The following is a 6,000-nucleotide window of genomic DNA, read 5'->3' as shown; positions in this document are numbered from 1 at the left end:
GAGTGCTTAATGAGAAACAAGATACAGGTGCGTGGGGAAACAAACAGGAAGTAAAGCTAGACACAGGACACAAGAACCCGGACAACAAAATAAAACAGGAAGTGGATACAAACAAACAGACTGAACAGATGTTACATTACTATGAGCTAAACTCCTTGGCTGTAATCCTGCTTTCTTGATGAGAGACGTTACTTGGCAGAGTGAGATGCCAGCGCAGCAGCGATGCAGACTCCCCAAGGTCCTAGTGCCCGGTCTTTTATTGTTAAGTATGATGAGAGGCTATTGTATTGTAATTTGAAGGGGGAGAAAACATACAAACCAGAAATGCACTCACATATGTAGCATATTAGAGTTATAAATAACTTGTCCATGTGTAAAACAGTAGTTTAATTAAAAAAAAAAAAAAAAATCACAATAATTATTTGGGGGGGCTGAAGAACATTTTAGGGGGGGCTTCAGCCCCCCTAAAATGTATTCCTCTACACTTCTGAATGAAATATATTCCAGACAAAGATTATCAGGTTTCTTCTTCCTTATCAGTAGAACTCGACCCCAACAGTTTCTTGTACAAAGACATGAATAAATATAATTCCTATCAAAATCAGAATCAGAATCAGAATTATTTTTATTGCCATGTATATTTGCACATACAGGAAATTGCCTTGGTGTGGTTGGTGCACTGTACAAACAACAATATAAAAACAACAATAGTGATGATATGAGTTGTGTTTGTGTAAAATAATTTCTCTGTGTTTCAGGTGTAGTTCTCCATGTTGCTGCATTTAAAGGTACTGGCAGAGATGTTGAATCCACCTGTCTGACACACAGATACAGTACTAGTATTTGACACCGGCATGCAAAAGCCCATAATGTAGCCTCCCCTGTTCCTGCAGGATCTCTGGAGGGCAGTGTCTCTGTGAAGCCTGCGGGACCAAACATCTACCTGGGTGAGAGTGTGCTCCTGCAGTGCACAGTGGAGTCCCTCTCTGCTTTTGTGAAGAGCTACTGGTGGTTCAGGTCCAAACCAAACAGGGCTCCCACCCCCAGGCCCCAGGTAGCTGTCACCTCTGAATATTGGAGTTTGTTAAATGAAGAATCATTGAATGACATTAACTTTATTTTCCTTTTAATAAATACTTTTGTAATTAAAGTATTTGTATTTCTGTGATTATTTGTACATATGTATGTGAATACAGCTGGATTACTATAGCCTGTGCTCGAACTTAAAACCCTTCATTGTTTATTATATAATCATTAATATTGAATATTGAGATTATTAATATAACGTATATCACTTGAGACTGATATTTAAAGATTGACTCGTTTGTCCCTGTAAACAGGGTGGTGCCCTGCAACGATAAGCAATGATTACAGATTGTATTATTCTTAATTGATAATTTTATTTTTTTCATTAATTATTTAACTATTATTAATGGATAACCGTATAATTTCTAATTAATTATTTTACTATTCTTAATTAATAGCTTTATAATTTTTAATTATTTTTAATAGATAATTTTTATTTTAATAATCATTTTTCATGATTATTAATAATTAGCCAACGTCAAATCGACTACTACTATTGCACAACACTCCCCTGTGTTTATGGGTGACGATGTCACCTTGTGTTGTCAGTATCAGAGCGGCAAACACAAACAAACCAGCTTCTTTAAAAAACGGAGCATTGATTGACTCTAACAGTTCGTCCGGTTCAGACCGAGTCATAAAGATGACTCATAAGAATGTGACACGGGAAGATGAAGGCTTCTACAGGTGTGCGTCCCACGACAGACAGCTGCAGAGTCCAGAGAGCTGGTTATCAGTGAGACCGGACAGAGGTCAGCTGAACATCATCACTCTGCTGTGTGTTCTATAGAAGTGGATCAGTGTCACATATCAACTGTTGTTTCTTTTAGGAAACTTCACATCAGAGGAGACTCCAGCCTCCACTGGTATTTTTCTTATTTATATACATCTACTTGTTTTGGAGGAAATACTCAATATTAATCAACACATTTTCCATCATTGAGTGAAGCCTTTTGGTTGTCTGGTTCTCCCCCTGCTCTGTCTTTTCATCAAGGTCTAATTTAATCAGGAAGATCCCTCAGGATCTAATGAGATGAAAGAAACTAGAATGGGACTCAGTAGAGCGCATATTCACCAAGGCCCAGCAGTCCCCAATACAATCAAGCCGCACCAAATTTCACACACTCATAGATATCAGTCCTCTACATACAACAGATTTTTTTCATTAAGGTCCAAGAATTACTCCCTGGGAAAAAGTTTTAAAAGCACAATGTTAAAGAAATAATTAAGGATCAGCTTAATACCAAAATACAGTGGGCCCTTTCCTGACACTTACTACATCTGTCCGCCAAGTTGATTGGAAATCCAATTGTTGTTGTTATTATAACAGTTTTTTTTATTTAAACAAGAATTATGTTGTCTTGATCAGGTTCCTGGAAATGGATCATTGCTTCATTTGGGGTTCTACTTCTGATCGTAATTCCTTTGACTGTTTGGCTCGTTTGTCACTACAGGTTAGTATTTATAAAATCTTCATCCGTCTTGACTTCCTACTTTCTACTGCATGAAAGACAAGCCCAACAGGTGGTGAAGTAAATGATTCACTGCCTGTTGTATTTTCTTGAAGGTACCAGAAGTTCTGCACTTGGAGCTGCTGGCCAGTTTCCAAACAGGAAGTTCCAGCAGGGGTGCTTCCTGCCACCAAGTTGGATGTGACGGAGGTGCAGTGGGACCTGTCCTGGATGGGGATGTCCAACCTGTTGGAAAATGATTCTTATTGTGGCACTTAAAGGGAAACTCTCTTCTGAAGCCTAGAGAAAGTATTAACTATTGGGTTAACCCTGGCACAAAATGGCTACAGAGAGACACACAAAAGTACTACAAACAGACAAGAAATGTAGAAAGAGAGAGAAAGAAAGAAATACTCTACTTATATATTATACATGCACCTGATAATATATTTCCATTCAGCTGATTGAGTAAAATAGATTTTTAAAATTTCACAATTTACTTCGCTAATATAGGCTCTGGATTTAAATGCAATTTTTTTTTTAGAAAGACCCGAAACCATTATGTGTCTCTCAAGATAATTAAGATGCATGCCACACTGCATTATTCCTCATATACTACACTGTTTATCATTTAAAAGAAGCACATTACTGTAAAATAAATACATGTGCATGCCTTTAGAACCCGGCATCTTTGGTAGTAATTTAATGCAGTCGATTTTATTTTCAGATCTTCTCTTTATTGCATTAGAGGATGAAAAGGAACCTGAGAAGAATTGTTTCCACTTTGTTTGATAAGCAGGGGTTTAAACAAACGGAGCTATTTCTAATAATGTTGAAAATATTGGCTGTGTCAGGGATTACATCTCTTTGCGAGGACTTTACTACGGTGGCCCTGAAAGCTCAACGAACGGCAACTTAAGAAAACACATGCAAGTTGACAAAACACCAGCAAAGTAAAAAAACATCTTCATCAATTTCACAACACAACACAACACATTACAGCAACGCGCTGCAAAAAGAGAAAAGCGCTGCAAATACCGGAACGAGCTGCAAATAGAGAAATGCGCAGCAAATACCGGAACGCGTTGCAAATACCGGAACGCGTTGCAAATACCGGAACGTGCTGCAAAAAGCCAAACGCGCAGCAAGAAGAGGCCACAACACAACGGAAGTGTTTCCAGGGGACAGCTAAAAGTGATGGACACTGCTGCCACAAAAACGTCCAATACACCATAGAAATTCGGTTCCACACAGGCTTCGGCCACCCGCGGCTCTTCGGCCCCTCTGCAGTGGCTGTACAGTACAATGTTGTGCATATGTTTTCATATTATTAACGTGAACGTAACGATGAACGTGAGTGAACGTCATGTACATTTTTTAAATCATCATCGTATCCGGCCATCATGAAATACCAGGAGCGGGCGAGTGTGTGTGTGTGTTAATTATATAAATTATAATACAGTATGGATGTGGTGGTAAATACCTTTGATTTTCATTAAATCATATATATTTGATGTATTTAGTGATTTTATTTTCAAATTGTTGAATTAACGATTAAGTCGTTTTTCCAATTGCACCTAAAGACTTTTTCGTTTTTCTGGTAATGATACACCTGTCTAAACAAAGACACCTGTCCTACACACCGGTGAGTTCCTACAACTGAAAAGGTAGCAACAGGTATGCATAAATGCAATAAACTCAAAGTAAAGCTTAACACTTTCTTCTAACGAAATGCAAGACATTCAGTTACATTCATTTAAAACTCATAACAAAAGATCGTTTTGAACCATAAACATCTTTTGCAATCAAAGTTCAATGTTTTTCACATTCAGTCTGTTCACTCACAGTTCACTGCTTTACACGTTTAGTCCAAAGTGGTCGAGCCACGGTCCTCAAAGTGAATTGATTTGTTCCCCAAATGGACATTACCGTCCCAGACACTTTGCTGGTCGCTGACGATGCGGAGTCACATGTGGCAGGGTAATACTCACAAACCAAACCGTCTGTCGGTAGCTTGAGAGAGGGAGAGAGAGAGGGCAAGTGAGCTGCGGACCATCCAGGGCTGTAATGGCGCTGCGGCGAAGTCCCCGACGCGGCGGGCACATTAAAGGCTGCGGTGGGTAAAAGGCTAGCTGTCCTCCTTGGCCGGCGTGGTGAAGTCCCCGACGCCACAGGCACATCAAGGGCGGTAGTGGCGAAACGGCTGGCAGTCCTTGGCGCGATGAAGTCTCCGAAGTTGGCGACGAGCTTCAGCTTCAGGAGAGGAGCCTGATGGTCGACACAGGAGCTACCTCACACGTCATCACGGACATAATCAATTTCAAAAACGTTGACGACACGTTCAAGCCAGAGACACACTATGTAGAGTTGGCAAAAGATACCCTTTGCAACGGTGTCGCTCAATGCAGGGAAGATACAGAGGTTTGCCTCGGTGACAGTAGAGGACAAAGACATACAACAATGCTGTGAAAGGCGTTGTTTATTCTGTTCTATCCCCAGGACATCTTCTCCGGGAAGTCGGCGACCACCAGCGGAGTGTAGAGATTTTAAATCTATGTTTATCTATGTGTGTGTGTCTGTGAAGATGTCAATGAAACTGAACTCTAAACAAATGCATTGTGTTGGACGGGGATGGGGGCAGCGGCAGTTTGGACTGAATATGTGGAAAATATGTAGCCTTCACACAGTGACCTTTAATAGTTGTTGCTGGCTGGTGTTAATCTCGAAGTTAGTTAGAGTGTGTGTGTCACATCGCAGTTCAGTCTCGCACCTGTCTGATAATGCAAATAATTCAAGCGGCTGGCCCAGGTTCTGAAGGGCAGTTAAGAAAGACGTTGTTTTGCCCAAAAAAATTGCATGTTTACTTAAGACCCACAAGGCGTCAGCCGAGTCAAGGCTTGTTTGTACCTTTTTCTAAACAGTCAGAAATGTGAAGATTTGCCAAGCAACGGTCATAGGAGGGGCTTAACTTGGAGCGGCTCCTCATCATTTCCTGATTCCAGTGCCAAGAGGCTGGGACCACACCTGCGCACCATCAAGGCAGAACCAAGTTTAAACCACAGCGACCCCCCCCTCGTTATTGACCAATCCTGTTCTACCTACTGTTAAATACTTGTTAAACCAAACTAAGACCGGCTCTTCTCATATTTGGGATAAAAGAACACGACAAGAGCCTTGGACATTATATACATATTTAAAATTCATGTGCGTAACATTATTTACACACTGAAGGTGAGAATGGTGACAAGTGCAACGCTTGTCACGATATACAGACGTGACATGAGATATTAGCCCACTGTTACTATGAAGATGTCTTAAAGTTGCAAAATGTAGGCAGAATAAGGGCAACACAGCTAGACCCGACCAAGAATGTGAGGTATGTAATCACGGTAAATTTGTCCAAACCAGAAATAGAAACCCTGATAGAAGAGCAAAGGCTCCCTTACAAATGGTACACATGGAC

Source organism: Pleuronectes platessa, chromosome 14 (assembly GCF_947347685.1).
Source record: "Pleuronectes platessa chromosome 14, fPlePla1.1, whole genome shotgun sequence".
Lineage (NCBI taxonomy): Eukaryota > Metazoa > Chordata > Actinopteri > Pleuronectiformes > Pleuronectidae > Pleuronectes > Pleuronectes platessa.
This window is presented reverse-complemented; position numbering follows the sequence as displayed.